The sequence below is a fragment of the Mobula birostris genome, chromosome 2 (genome assembly GCF_030028105.1).
Source record: "Mobula birostris isolate sMobBir1 chromosome 2, sMobBir1.hap1, whole genome shotgun sequence".
Classification (NCBI taxonomy): Eukaryota; Metazoa; Chordata; class Chondrichthyes; order Myliobatiformes; family Myliobatidae; genus Mobula; species Mobula birostris.
Window position 1 is genome coordinate 87829200 of NC_092371.1, and position 20189 is coordinate 87849388.

Here is a 20189-nt window from a genome sequence, read left to right on the forward strand (position 1 = left end):
GTAAGAAAGCAAATCCTATAGAATATAATTCCTTAAACTTTTAACATAAGTTAAAAGCTTATGTTAAAAAGCCAAAGAATAATGGTTAAACCAGGAATGTGAGCAAATAGAAAGAATCCCTATTACTGATCCAAAAAGGTTACACCAACACATCAAGAATATCACTGGTAAGAAGCTCTTCTGTTCTTCAGGTGGATGTTTGAAAGCAAAGGACGGTACCATTATCATGGAAAAAGATGAGATTATGAACAGATGGACTGAGTAAATTCAGGAATTGTTTTAAGACGATCGAGGCAAAAAACCAGAAATTAAGAAAAATATTGAAGGTCCAAGTATTTTAAAATCTGAAGTTCGTAATGCAATAAATAAGATGAAGAAAGGAAAGGCAGCAGGTTCTGATGAATTAGTAATAGAACAAATTATTGCCCTTGAAGATTATGGAATTGAAAAACTTACTGATTTAATTAATGACATTTATGAGACTGGAATAATACCAGAAGAGATGTAAAAAAATCAGTATTTATCACTCTTCCTAAGAAACCTGGAGCAATAGAATGTGAATTACATAGGGCCATAAGTTTAATGAGTCATATCACCACGATATTTCTAAGAATTTTGATGACAAGAGCTAAAGGTAAGATACAAGCTGAAATAGGTAAAGAACAATGTGGTTTTGTGAAAGACAAAGGTACAAGAAACGCAATATTGATGTTAAGGATACTATCAGAACGAGCTATTCAAGTGCAAAAAGACTTGTTTGTTTGTTTTATCGACTACAGAAAAGCATTTGATAAAGTGAAGCACATTAAGTTACTTGAAATATTACAGAAAACTCTAGATCTAGATTTGAAAGACCTCCGCCTAATCAGAAATCTGTACTGGGAACAAATACCGCTGTAAGAATAGATGGAGAAGTGAGTCAGTTTACGAAAATCAAGAGAGGCGTTAGACAAGGGTGTGTTTTCTCCCCTGATTTATTTAATGTGTACAGTGAAACAAGATTACAAAAAAATAAGAGACATGTTGGGAATCAAAGTTGGCGGTGAAAACATCAATAATTTCAGATATGCAGATGACAGTGTGTTCAGTGCAAGTACAGAGGAAGAACTACAAAACTTGATATAATTGTTGAAGAAAGTACAAAAATGGATCTATATCAATTGCAAAAAGACCGAATGTATGGTGATATCCAAAAAGGAGGAGAATCCTATCTGCAGGCTGAGAATAAACAGGGAAGACATAAAACAAGTACAGAACCTTTGCTACTTAGGAAGCTGGGTGACATCAGATGGCAGGTACAACATGGACATCAAAATAAGAATAGGGATGGCAAAAGACACCTTTACGAGAATGAAGAGTATACTGACCAATACTAAACTAGGCATGACAACCCGCCTCAGAGTACTGAAATGTTATGTTTATCAGTTATGTCATATGGCTCAGCATGCTGGACATTATCTAGTGACATGAGGAAACGAATTGTAGCAGCAGAGATGTGGTTTTTGAGGAGGATGCAAAGAATATCATGGATGAAACAAATATCTAATAAGGATGTCATGAACAGAGCAAATACAAAAAGAGAAATATATGAGATCATGAAAAGACAACATAACTTCATTGGACATGTGATTAGGAAAGGAGTTAGAATGCATCGTAATTATGGGAAAAATTGAAGGGAAGAAAGCAAGAGGAAGAAAAAGACAACGACAAATGATGATGGAGACAGCAGCCAGAGGACTGGAAATGAATACCAATGAATTGATCCACTTGTCCCGAAACAGGAGTGTGTGGGCCATGGCAGTCAAAGCTCAAACTGGGCATGGCACCTGTTGATGATGACGATGATCCTCTTTTATATTATTGGCTAACTTACCTTCATATTTCATCTTTGCTCTCCTTGTTGATCTTTAAGTTGGCTTCTGTTGCTTTTTAAAAGTTTCCCGGTCCTCTAGCTCCCCACAAATTTTTACTATATTACATGCCTTCTCTTTTGATGTTACGCTTGTGCCTTTGTGTTGTGTCTTTGGCTTCCCTTGTCAACCACAGTTGCATTATCCTGCTTTTAGAATAGAAACATAGAAAACCTACTGCACAATACAGGCTCTTCGGACATGTCCTTACCTTAGAAATTACCTCGGGTTACCCATAGCCCTCTAATTTTCTGATTTCCATGTACCTATCCAGGAGCATCTTAAAAGACCCTATCATATCCACCTCCACCACCGTCACCGGCAGCCCATTCCATGCGCTCACCACTCTCCGCGTAAAAAAAGTTACCCCTGACATCTCCTCTGTACCTACTTCCAAGCACCTTAAAACTGTACCCTCTCGTGCTTGCCATTTCAGCCCTGGGAAAAAGTCTCTGACTATCCACTTGATCAATGCCTCTCATCATCTTATACACCCCCACCAGGTCACCTCTCATCCTCCATCGCTCCAAGGAAAAAAGACCCAGTTCACTCAACCTATTCTCATAAGGCATGCTCCCCAATCCAGGCAACATCCTTGTAAATCTCCTCTGCACTCTTTCTATGGTTTCCACATTCTTCCTGTAGTGAGGCGACCAGAACTGAGCACAGTACTCCAAGTGGGGTCTGACCAGGGTCCTATATAGCTGTAACTATATAGGACCTCTTCGGCTCCTAAACTCAATCCCACGGTTGATGAAGGCCAATACACCGTACATGCCTTCTTAACCACAGAGTCAACCTGCGCAGCAGCCTTGAGTGTCCTATGGACTCAGATCCCAAGATTCCTCTGATCCTCCACACTGCCAAGAATCTTATCATTAATACTATATTCTGCCATCATATTTGACCTACCAAAATGAACCACCTCACATTTATCTGGGTTGAACTCCACCTGCCAATAATCCAAAAATACTTCATTTTTGGGAAGTATTTAACCTGCGCCTTCTGAAATGCCCCCAGAAACTCCAGTTATGTTGTTCTGCCATCACCCCTGATAGTGTCCCCTTCCAATTCAACTTTGGCTAGCTCCTCTGTAATTTCCTTTACTCCAGTGTAATACTGCCACTGTAATGGTGATTAAGGCATCCATGGATGAGACCATGGATCTGCGCCTGGAAAGTCTTCACTCTCCAGGGCGCAGGCCTGGGCAAGGTTGTATGGTAGACCAGCAGTTGCCCATGCTGCAAGTCTCCCCTCTCCACGACACCGATATTGTCCAAGGGAAGGGCAAGGGCCGATACAGCTTGGCACCAGTGTCGTCGCAGAGCACTGTGAGGTTATATGCCTTGCTCAAGGACACAACACACTGCCTCGGCTGGGGCTCAAACTCATGATCTTCAGGTCACTAGTCAAATGTCTTAACCACTTGGCCACGTGCCCTACACCGTGACACATCTAACTTTATCTTCTCCCTCTCAAACTGCTGGGTGAATTCTATCATATTATGATCACTGTCTCCTATGGGTTCCTTTACCTTAAGCTCTTTAATCAAATCTGGTTCGTTACACAACACCCAATCCAGAGATGCTGTCCCCCTAGTGGGCTCAACCACAAGCTGCTTTAAGAGCCATCTAATAGGCATTCTACAAATTCCCTCTCCTGGGATAAAGCACCAAATTGATTTTCCCAATCTACCTTTTGACATACCTTTACTGTTTCCCATTGGAATCTGTACCTCACATCCTGGCAACTGTTCAGAGGATTGTATATATCTCCCATTATGGTCTTTTTAAACTTGCAGTTTCATAACTCTATCCATAATAATTCTGCATCTTCCAACCACATGACACCTCTTGCTAAGGATTTGATTTCATTTTCTTTTTCCCAACAGAGACACCCTACCCACTCAGCCTACCTGCCTGTCCTTTTGGCACAATGTGTGTCCTTGGACGTTAAGCTCCCAACTATGATCTTCTTTCAACCACAACTCTCTGATGCCCACGTCTTACCTGCTGATCCGCTAGCTGAGCTACAAGATCATCTACCTTCTTCGGTGTACTGCATACATTCAAATATAACACCATCAGTCCCACATTCACCACCCTTTTCAATTTTGCCCTCATAATGCACTGTAACTTATCCTATAGACTACAATTTTGCCTTATCATCTGTCTGTCCTTCCTGACAGTCTCACTACATCTGTATGTATATCAACTGTTATATTCTCAGCCCTGTCACTCCTGTTCCTATCCCCTTGCAAATTAGTTTAAACCCTCTATCCTCTGCACAACCCCAACTCTCAAATGTGACCCGAGGTGGACTGTTTGGGACGTGAGACATTGTGTCCCTCACCACAGATGCTACCTGATCTGCTGAGCATTTCCAGCACGTTCCACTTCAACTTCTGCTCTGTTTGCTTCTGAGTCTTCCCAGGAATAAAGATTTGCTAAGCCAACTGGTGTAACTCTTACACTCAATGTGCTTGCAAACCTGCATTCATTGACACATTACCTCCAACATTGAGATCAACACTCTCAGATCATTCAAATAGAAAAGATTTTTTGCAGTGGGATACAAGTCCATCACGTCCCTCAAACTGATCCCACCTGATCGATCTTTCATCGCTCACTGCCCAACACAGGGTTCACCAGGCTGATTCCTGGCCTAAGAAGCTTGCTTAATTTGGACTGGTGGCCACAGCTCAGACTGATACGCACTGGAGTTTGAGAACATTCAGGATCCTTTTTGCAAGTGACAGTATGGCTCCACCTTCAGCGCACTGAGCAAATATCCACAAGGGTGGGGAGGGAGGAAAGGGGCTTATTTGCTGTTGTTTTTCTGCTAAACAGTGTGGCATGCTACGTTAGCAACGGAATGTGTGTTGGTGCTAATGCAAACCAACATATTTCACTATATGTTTCACTGTACATGTACCGTAATAAATAAATCTGCATCTAAGAAACAGGCCCTTTGTCCCATCAAGGGCTCTGCTGACCATCAACCACCCATAAATCCTGATCCCACACTAATCCAATTCTCCCGAGGTTCCATCACCAACCTACACACTCAGGGCAATTAACCCACCAACCCTATACATGGGAGGAAAACCCAGAGGCAGCCCATGCAGTGGCAGGGAGAATGTGCAAACTCCACAACAGCAGAGGCCAGGATTGATTCCAGGTCACTGGAACTGAGGCAGCAGCTCAACAAGACCTATGCCTCCATTCAAGTTGATTCACCTATCATCTCATTACTTGTCCAGCACCTTTTCAAGCTATTGCCACAGCTATTAACAAAATGACTGTCAGAGGGATTAACTTCTAACAGTTACTCAGAGCTTCCCACTAACAATTTATCAGATTCATTTCTCTTGTAGTCACCTCTCCATCTCTGAATCCCAGCCTGACAACTCTCCAACATCTCTGCATCTATCTGATTCTGGTCTCTTCGAAGACTCCAGTTTAAACTGCACCACCACCACAGGATCTATACCATCAGCTGCTGAGTGTCCAACACGCAAATAGCCTCCCTAAATATTCCTGCCCCTCCACTGCCCACCTCTGCTCTTTATATTTCTTTGATCCCAGATCATTGATTTATTTCCAGAAGCAGCTCATTCTCAACCTTTCTTTCAGCACTGCACTAACCATTACGACAGTGTAATGGTTAGTGTGACACATAGCTCAGAGCATTGGAGTTCAGAGTTCAGTACCAGCTTCCACAATTAGCAGTTTGTACGTCATCCCTGTGGAATGCACAGACATCCTCCACGTGCACCAGTTCCTCCCGCAGTCAAAAGACTTACCAGTCAGTAGGCTAATTGGTCATTGTAACTTGTCCTGTGATTAGGCTAAGGTCATATCAGTGGGGTACTGGTGGCACGGCTCCAAGGGCCAGAAGGGCCTATTCTGCACTCTATCTGAAAATAGATTCACTAGCGAAGGCCCTTGTAATCAAGAGCATGGAGTGATTGTAGAGCAACAGAGCACAGATAAGACCATAAAATATAGTAGCAGAATTAGGCCAATCAAAAATCTACAACCTCTGCCTTAAATATAAAGACTTGGCCTCCCCAGCTTCCTGTGGCAATGAATTCCACAGATTCAGTACTCTCTGGCAATAAAAAAAATCCTCATCTTCATTCAAAAGGAACACCCTTCTATGCTGAATTTGTCCCCTCTAGTCCTAGACTCTTCCACACAGGCCCTTCAGCCCATGCTCACTTCGGTGCCCACCCACTAGTCCCAATTTCCTGCACTTGATCAATACCCCTCTAAGCCTCACCCCCTTTATGTAGCTATCCGAGTGATCGGATTGATCTAGGGCATACATTGTTGCTGTTATAAACATGACAAAGACTCACATTCACAGCTTGTTCATTCCTAGTATGCAAGCATTGCCAACAAGGTTTATAGCTTTCAGCTTTCTTTTATCTCTGATGTCCAGCAACTGATGTGTTTGGCATTTCAGTTCCTGCATCGTGTATCTTTCATTCATCTCGCTCTGTTTACTCTCCATCAGCCCTGACACAATACCTTCATCACTGTCACTGAGACAGCACCTTCATTATTTCTGTTGCCAGAACAATTGCTATCTTCACCCCAGTCCTTCACTCTGCACCCTGTCCCCTTTCATCAACAGAACACAAATGTTTTCTCACTTACATAAAACCAATCAGCACTACAAGCACTCAGAAAGGCATTCTGCATGAGTAGGAACAGAGTTAACCTCTCAAGTCCAGAACAAAGTTTCTTGCATTTTGTTCCTTTAGTCCAGATTTTCAAAATCTGCATTTCTTCGAATCTTCATTTCCTGTTTACCTATCTACATGAAACATTAACTGTTTCTCTCTCCACAGATGCTGCCCGACTTACTGGGTGTTTCCAGCATTTTATTTCAGATCTCTGAACTGTACTTCTCCCATTGATCTTTATTGTCCTGTCTGGCCCTTGTGAATGTTACCTGCCCATGTCCCTATGTTGTCCAGATCTTGCCACATATAGACATGAGCTGCTTCATTTACTGAGATAAGAATGAAGTTTAATATTGTGCAATTTTTCCACGGAGAGGATGTAGAGACTCCTTACAGAACAGCACCAGAACTGAACTCCAAACTGTGGAATACTCCGGGGTGCAAAAGTGTTGCGCTAGCCACTACACTTCCATGGCACCTAGTACTCAAATAGCACCAGAGTACTTCAACATGATGTCCTTTCGCCAGGGCTGAGAAACCGCAAGGTCAAACACTGCCTTGATGCAAGGTCTCTCCTCAACTCTACACTCACCAGAGAATCTGATAAATTGTTAGTGGGAAGCTCTGAGTAACTGTTAGAGGGGGGAGAGATTTCATTGAAATAGAGTGAAAGTGGAGGGAATGTTTCCAATAGTGGGACAATCCAGAGACCAGTGGGCACAAGCTCAGAGTAGACGTCCTTTCAGTACAGAGATCAGGAGGAATTTCTTTAGCCAGAGGATGGTGAATCTGTGGAATTCATTGGCCGAGAATTGTGGAGGCCAAATCATTGTGTATATTTGAAGCAGGGCTATATTTAAAGTGGAAGATGATAGGTTCATGATTAGACAAGGTGCCAAAAGTTACAGGGAGAAGGCCAAGGAATGGGGTTGAGTAGGAAAATAAATCAGCCATGATAGAATGACAGAACAGACTCAATGGGCTGAATGGCTTAATTCGACTCCTACGTCTTATGGCTGAATTTAGCTCTTTGGTCTATGTTTGGGAAAGGCTGTGACGTGGTGCAGGTGAAACCAAATTAGGCACTGGTAAGTGGGTGGTTTGGTGTCACGTTATTTTGTTTACTTGGATTTTTAGAAGGCCTTTGACAAGGTCTTGCACATGAAGCTGCTGAACAAAATACGAGCCCTTGGTTTTACAGGAAAGCTACCAGAACAGATAGAAGATTGCTTAGCTGGTAGGAGGCAAAGAGTGGGAATTAAGGGGGCCATTTCTGATTGGCTGCTGGTGACTAGTCATGTTCCACAGGGATCAGTGTTGGGACCAATTCCTTTCACATATCTCACTGATTTCTTGCCTGTGCAAGAAAGTAAACTTTCAACATCAACACTGCATAGTGCCACATCAGGAAAAGTATACTCCAGACTATGACACACGGTTAGACAGAAAGTGAAACTCCCTCTACAACACTGCCCTGTTACATGCTAGCAGAGCTGGACACAGAGACTCATCACACTACACGCTCTCGAGAACAGACAGCAGAGGTTAGGTTTCAGAAGTAAAATCTCCCTTTGTCTATTCAGACCTGCCTCCCTTTGTCTATTCAGACCTGCTTCTGTGTCATTTCAGAGACACACATCTATGGGTAAAATTACAATATCTACACTCTCTGGAAACCAGCTATGTTTGAACTTCTGGTTCCTCACATCCCTTTCAAGGTCAAGTTTATTGTCATCTGTAGAAGTACATCACTGCACAGGTGCAATGTAACTTACCTGCAGCATTACATATGGTTGTAATGGATACATCGGTCATAATTTTTCAAAGATTACTTGAGTCTGGCAAGGGCTCAGAGAACGAGAAAATTGCAAATGTCACTCCACTCTTTAAGGAGAGAGGAAGACAAGGAAATTATAGGCTAACCTCACTGATTGAGAAAGTGTTGGAGTCCATCATTAAGGACGAAGTTTTGGGGTACTTGGAGACTAATGATAAAATAAGTCAAAGTCAGCATGGTTTTGGTAAAGAGGAATCTTGCCCGACAAATCTGCTGAAATTCTTCGAGGAAGTAACAAGCAGGGTGGACAAAGGAGAGGCAGTGGATGTCATTTATTTACATTTTCAGATGGCATTTGATAAGGTGCCTCACATGAGGTTGCTTAACAAGATAAAGTCCTACAGTGTTACAGGAAATATACTGGCATGGATAGAGTAATGGCTGATAGGAAGAAGGCAGCAAGTGGGAATAAAGGGGGCCTTTTCTGGTTGTCTGCCAGTGAGTCTTCCTCAGGAGTCAGTATTGGAACCACTACTTTTCCAATTGTCAATGATTTAGATAGTGGAATCAAAGGCTTTGTGGCAGTTTGCAGGTTGTATGAACATAGGTGGAGGGGTACGTAGTGCTGAGGAACTAACGGGATTGCAGCAGGATTTAGACAAATTCGAAGAATGGACAAAAAAGTGGCATGTGGAATACAGGTTCAGGAAATACACGATTAAAGGAACAACAGTGCAGACTATTTTCTAAATGCAGAGAAAATTCAAACATCAGAGGTACAAAATGACTTGGGAGTCCTCATGCTTACTCCCAGGTTAATTCACAGTTTGAGTCTGGTAAAGAAGGCAAATGCATTCTTGGCATTTATTTCAAGGAGAATAGAATATAAAAACAAAGAGATAATGCTGATGCTTTATAAGACACTAGTCATCTTGGAGTATTGTCAACAGTTTTAATGCCCTTATCTTAGAAAGGATGCATTTGTCATTGGAGAGAGTCCAGAGGAGATTCACAAGGATTATTCTGGGAATGAAGGGGTTAACATATGAGGAGCATTTGGTAGCTCTGAGCCTGTTCGCACTGGAATTTAGAAGAATGGGGAAGGATCTCAGTGAAACCTACTGCGTGTTGAAATGACTGGATATAGATGTGGACAGGATGTTCCAGAACTAGAGGGCACAACCTCAAAATTGAGGGGCAACCTTTTACAAGCAAGGAGGAAATATACTGGCATGGATAGAGTAATGGCTGATAGGAAGAAGGCAGCAAGTGGGAAAAAAGGGGGCCTTTTCTGGTTGTCTGCCAGTGAGTGCTCCTCAGGAGTCAGTATTGGAACCGTTACTTTTCCGATTGTTTGTCAATCGGAAAAGTGGAGGCCAAATCTGTGGGTATATTCAAAGCAGAAGACAGATTCCTGATTGATTGGGACATCAAGAAATATAGTGAGAGGGCAAGTGTATAGGGTTTAATGGGATCCGGGATCAGCCATGAAAATCGACAGAGTGGACTCGATGGGCTGAACAGCCTAATTCTGCTCCTATGTCTTATAAGGAGCATTCATAAGAAAAGCAACCTATACACAATGTCTACAACACACATAGAACAGTCATTTTAGTGAAAAGTGATCTGTGATAAGGTGGCATGGCCAGTATGGCAGGGATCTTTGAAGTTGTCTTCCTTCTGAGGCCCTCACTAATATTCCACTTATTTTACCCCTACTGGTTTGGAGACTTTATTTATCAAACTGTAACCCCATAACAATTATGATCATATCCGGCTTAGCATCATCTGAGTATCAAATCTGTCTTTGCTTTCCTGACCTATAACGCTACTGTTGACAATTTGTACACCCGTGTCCTGTCAGCACTTTCCCTCCAGTTTCATATTTTTCAAAGATATTAGTGGTCATTACTTCAAAGTTGCTGGTGAATGCAGCAGGCCAGGCAGCATCTCTAGGAAGAGGTACAGTTGACGTTTCAGGCCGAGACCCTTTGTCAGGACTAACCCAGTTAGTCCTGACGAAGGGTCTCGGCCTGAAACGTCGACTGTACCTCTTCCTAGAGATGCTGCTTGGCCTGCTGCGTTCACCAGCAACTTTGATGTGTGTTGCTTGAATTTCCAGCATCTGCAGAATTCCTGTTGTTAGTGGTCATTACTTTCCGACTATAACCACACGTTACCCAAGACCATGAAACTTAGGAGCAGAATTAGATCATGGGCACATCGTCTGCTTTACCATTCATCAAAAAGTCCACATGCCATTTTGCTCCCCAGGGGCCCATGAGGAACAACATTTAATCTGATAGTTCCATCTTACCCCTTCATTATTATGTGGCTGCTCTCCTTGTACACAGCAAAAAGATGCTTCCCATATTCTGAGATTTATGTGATTATGGGAGTTCCTTCAGTTTTTGCGTTTTCCTTCTTGTGGTCGATTGGCAGGTGGGTGAACTATTCATTTTTGGGTGTAGAAGGGGTTGGGTTTTGGTGCTAGTTTCGCTGTTCTGGGGATTGTTATATGTAGGGATTAGTGATTGCTTCTGTGGCTGTTTTTGCTGTGGGGGCGGATTTGGGGGTCTGAGTTTAGTTTCTTCTTTCATACTGTTTGGGGGATGGGAGTTGATGTTCTTTCTTTCATCAACACCCATGGTATTTCTGTATTTAATGGCTATCTGAAGTAGACATATATCAATGTTTATTAAACATGCATATTTTGACAAAGAAATTAATCTTTTTGGCTCGCAAACAGGAAGAAATCTGCAAATGCTGGAAATTCAAGCAACACACACAAAATGCTGGTGGAACGCAGTAGGCCAGGCAGCATCTATAGGAAGAGGTACAGTTTACGTTTCAGGCCGAGACCCTTCGTCAGGACTAACTGAAAGAAGAGATTTGGAAGTGGGAGGGGGAGATCCAAAATGCTAGGAAAAGACGGGGGAGGGGTGGAGCTAAGAGCTGTAAAGTTGATTGGCAAAAGGGATACAAGGCTGGAGAAGGGAGAGGATCATTGGATGAGAGGCCTAGGGAGAAAGGGGGAGGGGAGCCCAGAGGAAGATGGAGAGCAGGCAAGGAGTACAGTGAGAGGGACAGAGGGAGAAGGAGAGAAAAGGGGGGGGGGGGTATAAAAAAATAATAAATAAGGGATGGGGTAAGAAGGGGAGGAGGTGCATTACGGAAGTTAGAGAAGTCAATGTTCATGCCATCGGGTTGGAGGCTACCCAGACAGAATATAAGTTGTTCCTCCAACCTGAGTGTGACTTCAGCTTGACAGTAGAGGAGGCCGTGGAAAGACATATCAGAATGGGAATGGGATGTGGAATTAAATTGTGCGGCCACTGGGAGATCCTGCTATCTCTGGCGAACAGAGTGTAGGTGTTCAGCGAAACGGTCTCCCAGTCTGCATCGGGTCTCACCAATATATAGAAGGCCGCACCAGGAGCACCGGACGCAGTATATCACCCCAGCCGACTCACAGGTGGTGTCACCTCACCTGGAAGGACTGTCTGGGGCCCTGAACGATAGTGAGGAAGTGTAAGGGCATGTGTAGCAGTTGTTCCGCTTACAAGGGTAAGTGCCAGGAGGAAGATCAGTGGGAAGGGATGGGGGGAGGGAAAAAAATGGACAAGGGAGTCACGTAGGGAGCAATCCCTACAAAAAGCAGAAGTGGGGGAGGGAAAGATGTGCGTGGTGGTGGGATCCCGTTGGAGGTGACAGAAGTTACAGAGAATTATACGTTGGACCCGGAGGCTGGTGGGGTGGTAGGTGAGGACAAGGGGAACCCTATCCCTAGTGGCGTGGCGGGAGGATGGGATGAGAGATGTGCGTGAAATGGGAGAGGTGCATTTGAGAGCAGAGTTGATGGTGGAAGGGAAGTCTCTTTCTTTTTAAAAAAAAGGAAGACATCTCCTTCGTCCTAGAATGAAATCCAGGACTTATATACATCCAGAGTCAGGAAGCGAGCAAGCAGCATCATTGTAGACCCATCACACCCTGGACATCACCTGTTCCAACTCCTTCCTTCTGGTAGGCGCTTTAGATCACTGTATGCCAGGACAAATAGGTACAAGAACAGTTCCTTTCCATATGCCATCAGTCTTATGAACACTTGAATTTTAGTCTATTATAAACCAAGTCCACCTGTACATACACAGGTGTACCTCATTGTATATAGTTCACAGTTATTTGCACTATTGTTTTGTTTGCTTTTTGATTCTGTACAGTGAGAGCTCAGGGAAACCGGCACCAAATTCCCTGTATGTGTCCACATACTTGGCAATAATAAAGGATTCTGATTCTGAAAAAGCCTCATCCTAAGAGAAGATGCGGCGGAGATGGAGGAATTGCAAGAGACAAGGTAGGAAGAGGAATAGTCCAGGTAGCTGTGAGAGTCTTTTTGGCCACGGTGCTCCAAATGATACATCCACTTTTGCCTCAATGACCCAGAGAGTCATGCTGGATGGAATCAACACAGAGCGTCATAGGAAGTCATTCCTGCCCGTGGCCATCAAACTTTACAACTCCTCCCTTGGAGGGTCAGACACCCTGCGCCAATAGGCTGGTCCTGGACGTAATTCCTGGCATAATTTACATATTATTTAATTATTTATGGTTTTATATTGCTATATTTATACTCTATTCTTGGTTGGTGCAACTGTAACGAAACCCAAATTCCCTCTGGATCAATAAAGTATGACTATGACTATTTATGCTTTGGCTCTTGGTAGGGTCGCCCATGCCAAACAAGTCAAAGGGTAAGGGCCAGACTATAAGTGATCCACCAGTCCTCCGGGTTTGGGGATTCAGCTCAGAGTTAAAAACCCTGACTGGTAAAAAAAATTGTTACAGAAACAGCAATGAAGAATCCTTCTACATCTGAGTGGCCAAGGACAGACATGTGGAGGACCTTTGTTGTTGCCCTAAACACTAACAGGTGTAACAAGCAGAAACTAATGAATCCATAAATGCTAGGATTTCACTACCAGTAATCTGCAGAAATTTCTACAGATGTACTGCGGAGAGCATTCTGACTGGCAGCATCAACATCTGGTATGGAAGCATCAGTGCACAGAATTGGAAAAAGCTGCAGAGGATCGTGAACTCAGCCAGCATCATGGGTACTAGCCTCACCAGCATCAAGGGCATCTTCAAAAGAGTGCCTCAATAAGGCAGCATCCATCATTAAGGACCCTCACTATCCTGCACATGCCCCCTTCTTATTACTATCAGGAAGGAGGTACACAAGCCTGAAGACCCACTTTCAGTATTTTAAGGAACAGCTTCTTCCCCTTCACCAGATTTCTGAAACAGTCCATGAACCCACACTATTTTGCTCCTTATTCTCATATATATTCTTAGTGTAATCTGTAACTTATGTATTACACTATACTGCTGCCACAAAACAAATTTCACAACATAGATCAGTGACAATAAATCGGATTCTGATCACACACACAGAGCGCTTGAAGGTGGAGTCAGAGGCCCTCTCATACTGGTAACACTGGTTAATGGGCACAGCTGTGATCAGAACCATCAAGAAAAGTGGATGTATCAGAGCAAATATGAAACTAGAGCTACGAAGAATGGAAATATTTTGACCTACTGTCAGTGCAAAACAAAGCAACAGCAGCAGTAATCAGGAATGATCACTGACTCATAGCTGACAAAAATAATTGGCCTTTGAAAGCATCCCCACTGAATGGAGATCAACTCTGGTGCTGCTGATGAACAAAGATCTTCTCCCAAACAAAAGAAAATCTGCAGATGCTGGAAATCCAAACAACACACACAAAATGCTGGAGGAACTCAGCAGGCCAGGCAGCATCTGTGGAAAACAGTAGTCGACATTTCCGTTTGAAACCCTTCATCAGACTGGAAAAAAGATGAGTCAGTCCAAAAAAGTGGGGGGGAGGGGGAGTGAAGGAAGAACCACAAGGTAATAGCTGAACCCATGAGGGGAGAAGGGGTGAAGTGAAGAGCTAGGAAGTTGATTAGTGAAAGATACTCAGCTGGAGAAGGGGGAATCTAATAGATGACAGAAGGCCATGGAAGGAAGACAAGGGGGAGAAGCAGCAAAGGGAGGTGATAGGTAGGTAAGAAGGTGAGAGGGAAATGGGAATGGGGAATGGTGAAGGAGAAGTGATAGGCAGGTAAGGAGATAAGGTGAGAATGGGAATGGGGAATGGTAGAGGGTGGGGGGAAATGATAGGCAGGTAAGGAGATATGGTGAGAAGGTGACATGGGACTGGTGCATGGTGAAGGAGAGGGTGGGGGAAAGTGATAGGCAGGTAAGGAGATAAGATGAGAGAGGGAAATGGGAATGGGGAATGGTGAAGGACAGGGTGGGGGGGAAGTGATAGGCAGGTAAGGAGATATGGTGAGAAGGTGACATGGGACTGGGGCATGGTGAAGGAGAGGGTGGGGAGAGGCGATAGGCAAGTAAGGTGAGAGGAGAAACGGTGAAGGAGAAGGTGGGGGAGGTAATAGGCAGGTAAGGAAACAAGGTGAGGGGGAAATGGGACTGGGGCATGGTGTAGGAGAGGGTGGGGAGAGGTGAAAGGCAGGTTAGTCACATAAGATGATAGGTGCCTTTTATGAACATGAACTGGAGAAGGAACAGCTTTTGCTCAAATGAGGCTAGCTCCAATTGTAACACTGGAAGTAATTTTTGGAAGAACCTTGTGAGAAATTAAATTCAAAGAACAGAGGCTCAATTTTAATAACCATAAGTACAGGAGACTTTTCTGTTAAATGTAGGGGTAATGCCTCAAATAGCCGTGGTCCTTCTGGGAAAGGTGATCCCACAGTGCGATATGTGAGGGAGTTCCAGCACTTGGACTGTGATGATGACGGAGCAGCAATCCATTTGCAGATCAAGATCTGTCCCAGACACCTGCGACCTTCTTCCTTCTTGAGACAGAAGTTACAAACTGCCCAGCTGAGGAAGTGCAGGGCACCTTGCAGATTGTTCACTCTGCAGTCCCTGTGCACAGGGAATGAAGATTCAAGGTGGTAGATCAAATGGGTTACTGATATTTTATTGCCGATTTGTACCAAGTGGTGTCAGGCTTTTAGAATTGCTGGCATGCACTAATCCAGGCAAGTGTTCTATCACATGCCTTGGAGATGGTGGGAGAGGCAAGTCCCCCAAACATAGGAAAATGGGACTAACAGCATTGATCAGCTTGGACAAACTGGACTGAAGGTACTGCTTCCATGATGAATAACTCAGGCTTAAGGTGAAACAGCATGTGTTGAGATCATAATAAAGGTCTGGATAAAGAGGACGCAGAGGGGATGTTTCCAGTAGTGGGAGAGTCTAGAATCAGAGAGCAGAGCCTCAGAATAGAAAGATCAGAAACAGGTTTAATATATCTGGCATATGTTGTAAAATATGTACCTTTTTAGAACAGAGATGAGGAGGAATTTCTTTAAACAAAGGGTGGTGAAACAGGAATTTCTTTAACCAGATAGTGGTGAATCAATGGAAATCATTGCCACAGGCAAGTGTGGAGGCCACAACATTCAGTACGTTTAAAGCAGAGGTTGATTAGCCAGGGTATCAAAGGTGAATGGATTTGATAAATAATAAATCAGCCATGATTGAATGGCAAAGCAAACTCAATGAGCCTAATGGCCAATGGTCATATGACAGCAATTCCACCACTTGCCGAGGAGTGGAGGGATTGACAGTGTCAATGCTGGGACAGGTGTGAATTAGCTGAGATAGACTGGCAAATGACACTTAAAGGGTTGACGGTGGATATGCAATGAAAGCATTTAAAGATCGCATGGATGAACTACAACAATTGTTCATCCCAGTTTGGCAAAAGAATAAATCAGGGAAGGTAGTGCACCCGTGGCTGACAAGAGAAATTAGGGATAGTATCAATTCCAAAGAAGAAGCATACAAATTAGCCAGAAAAAGTGGCTCACCTGAGGACTGGGAGAAATTCAGAGTTCAGCAGAGGAGGACAAAGGGCTTAATTAGGAAGGGGAAAAAAGATTATGAGAGAAAACTGGCAGGGAACATAAAAACTGACTGTAAAAGCTTTTATAGATATGTAAAAAGGAAAAGACTGGTAAAGACAAATGTAGGTCCCCTACAGACAGAAACAGGTGAATTGATTATGGGGAGCAAGGACATGGCAGACCAATTGAATAATTACTTTGGTTCTGTCTTCACTAAGGAGGACATAAATAATCTTCCAGAAATAGTAGGGGACAGAGGATCCAGTGAGATGGAGGAACTGAGGGAAATACATGTTAGTAGGGAAGTGCTGTTAGGTAAATTGAAGGGATTAAAGGCAGATAAATCCCCAGGGCCAGATGGTCTGCATCCCAGAGTGCTTAAGGAAGTAGCCCAAGAAATAGTGGATGCATTAGTGATAATTTTTCAAAACTCTTTAGATTTTGGACTAGTTCCCGAGGATTGGAGGCTGGCTAATGTAACCCCACTTTTTAAAAAAGGAGGGAGAGAGAAACCGGGGAATTATAGACCAGTTAGCCTAAAGTCGGTGGTGGGGAAACTGCTGGAGTCAGTTATCAAAGATGTGATAACAGCACATTTGGAAAGCAGTGAAATCATCGGACAAAGTCAGCATGGATTTGTGAAAGGAAAATCATGTCTGACGAATCTCATAGAATTTTTTGAGGATGTAACTAGTAGAGTGGATAGGGGAGAACCAGTGGATGTGGTATATTTGGATTTTCAAAAGGCTTTTGACAAGGTCCCACACAGGAGATTAGTGTGCAAACTTAAAGCACACAGTATTGGGGGTAAGGTATTGATGTGGATAGAGAATTGGTTAGCAGACAGGAAGCAAAGTGTGGGAATAAACGGGACCTTTCAGAATGGCAGGCAGTGACTAGTGGAGTACCGCAAGGCTCAGTGCTGGGACCCCAGTTGTTTACAATATATATTAATGACTTGGATGAGGGAATTAAATGCAGCATCTCCAAGTTTGCGGATGACACGAAGCTGGGCGGCAGTGTTAGCTGCGAGGAGGATGCTAAGAGGATGCAGGGTGACTTGGATAGGTTAGTTGGGTGGGCAAATTCATGGCAGATACAATTTAATGTGGATAAATGTGAAGTTATCCACTTTGGTGGCAAAAACAGGAAAACAGATTATTATCTGAATGGTGGCCGATTAGGAAAAGGGGAGGTGCAACGAGACCTGGGTGTCATTATACACCAGTCATTGAAAGTGGGCATGCAGGTACAGCAGGCAGTGAAAAAGGCGAATGGTATGCTGGCATTTATAGCAAGAGGATTCGAGTACAGGAGCAGGGAGGTACTACTGCAGTTGTACAAGGCCTTAGTGAGACCACACCTGGAGTATTGTGTGCAGTTTTGGTCCCCTAATCTGAGGAAAGACATCCTTGCCATAGAGGGAGTACAAAGAAGGTTCACCAGATTGATTCCTGGGATGGCAGGACTTTCATATGAAGAAAGACTGGATGAACTAGGCTTGTACTCGTTGGAATTTAGAAGATTGAGGGGGGATCTGATTGAAACATATAAAATCCTAAAGGGATTGGACAGGCTAGATGCAGGAAGATTGTTCCCGATGTTGGGGAAGTCCAGAATGAGGGGTCATGGTTTGAGGATAAAGGCGAAGCCTTTTAGGACTGAAATTAGGAAAAACTTCTTCACACAGAGAGTGGTGAATCTGTGGAATTCTCTGCCACAGGAAACAGTTGAGGCCAGTTCATTGGCTATACTTAAGAAGGAGTTAGATATGGCTCTTGTGGCTTGGGGGATCAGAGGGTATGGAGGGAAGGCTGGTGCAGGGTTCTGAGTTGGATGATCAGCCATGATCATAATAAATGGCGGTGCAGGCTCGAAGGGCCAAATGGCCTACTCCTGCACCTATTTTCTATGTTTTCTATGTGTGGAATGGCGCTACAGGACAGTCCAGGCTCTCAGGAATTGTTTTAATTAAAACAAGGTCAATGTCAGACAGCCCCCGCCAGTTTAACCCATCGCCTTAACTCATGGTCCACCTGGACTGGCAGGGTGGGAAGGGTACTCAGGAGACCAGAGAAGCCATGGGGATTGTACCACTGAGATCCTTTCACTAATGTGGTTGGGCTGTCTTTGGCAAGAGGCAGATGTACTGACAGGCACTCAGAAACTGTTTAAAATTGCAATAAATAAAGTTGCAACGAGTTTAAAAATAATTACAATTTAAATACAGTCAAAGAATATAACCAAAGTAAAATCAGCAAGGCCTTCTGTCCCAATTCTGCAAGCCGGAGATCTGAGGGACAAGGTTACCGCTCAGAGGGCGGTGGACACGGGAAATCCCCCTTACGTTATGGGAAGGTGTTCTGAGAAAACTGTCCAAACGGTGATTTTCCATAACGCGAAGTCACATCATCTGCATTGAAAAAATAAAATTGATGGTTCTTTTAATTTTACACAAATTCTGAGAGGGAATATCTCAAAATTCAGTTTTTTTATATTAGTACAGTATTTGTGAATTCTGTAAGGGTGAGTTTGTTACGGGAGCTGCCGTAACACGAGAGTTTTTTGCATATGGAAGACTCGTGTCCTTTTTAAATCTCTCACCTTAAGTCTATGCCCTCTTGTTTTGCCACCAAAACAAGTGATTTCCATTCATTGAAAACTGAGACATTCTCCTCCAAACTCCTGGGAACCCCAGACCTGTGTCCACCCGAAATGGAGCAGCAGCAATCAGTGAGGCTCCGAACTCCTTGCAGAAGCCACCTGCAAACAGGAGAACAATGCACTCACCGGTCACACCTCTGCCAGACTCTCCGTCCTCACAGAAGGCTGCACGGTAGGGCAACTAGTAGAGACGAGGCGAGATGCAGGTTTGATCCAGACTGGTGCTGTCTGTGTGGAGTTTGCACGTTTCTGAGTCCAGATACTCTGCTTTCCATCCATCTCCCAAATATGCGCTTTGGTAGGTTAAATGTCCACCAGTGTATGGACAAGTGGCGAGGAGTGGGTGGGGGGGGGGGGCAAAGATAGGAAAGCAGGGAGAATAAAATATGCAGTTAATGTTGGGATAGTGCAAGTCAGTAACTGAAGAGTCTGTTTCCATGCCACACATCTCCATGATTCCATAGGATTCAGCCAGCTTAGAATGCACAGAAAGGAGATAGCAGAGAACTAACAAAAGAAATGTAACTGAGGGATCTGTTGATTGAGTGAGCTGTAGGCTGTGAAGTCTTGCACAGAGCAAGAACTGGCTTCCTAAGATGAAAATAATTTCAAATCAAGTAAGTCTGAAGCAAAGGAGCAAGTGGAGAAATTAGAGGTCGCAAGAGAATTAATGGAAGTCTCGAAGATTAGGTGGTGGGGAAGGATTTAGATAGAGAGCACTCAAGAAAATAGAAATTGGCAGGAAGGTTGCTAGCAGAATGCACAGATTTATAGTAAAAGCAAGCTGTTGTAATCCGGAACACGCTACCCAAGAGGGAAGTGAAAGCAGATTGAACAGGAACTGGAGGAACCAGTGACAGAACAAACACATTCCAGGTCATGGAGAAAGAGCAGTGATGTGAATTAAAGCAGAAAGCACACTCAAAGAGCTATCACTGTCACAAGCTGTGCTGCAGGCTTGAAAGACAAGTGTAACCATCACCTGAAAACAATGACAGAGCCTTTTAAATTTATTCCACAATACTATTTATTGAAAATATTCACCTGCACACACCCGTGCAGTTTTTACACAGCACTGAATCCTCTACGTTCAAAGAGAGCTTTAAGTGACAAGAGTATTGATAAGACCAGTTTGAAGACTAATCCTGACAGCTCATGAAATAATTGGCGCTGCAGC

The 20189-nt window shown here is 43.6% G+C and overlaps 1 protein-coding gene and 1 long non-coding RNA gene across 2 annotated transcripts in view; both read right to left on the reverse strand.

Annotated features, from left to right (window-relative positions):
* Positions 1-20189, reverse strand: part of kcnq2b (potassium voltage-gated channel, KQT-like subfamily, member 2b) — a 137873-nt gene that overhangs the window by 110310 nt on the left and 7374 nt on the right. The gene's annotated exons all lie outside the window — the stretch shown is intronic.
* LOC140188360 (uncharacterized) lies at positions 15066-19127 on the reverse strand. Its single transcript, XR_011883278.1, has 2 exons — positions 18953-19127; positions 15066-18761 (listed from the first exon to the last, which is right to left on the reverse strand). It is a non-coding gene; the product is annotated as an uncharacterized lncRNA (long non-coding RNA).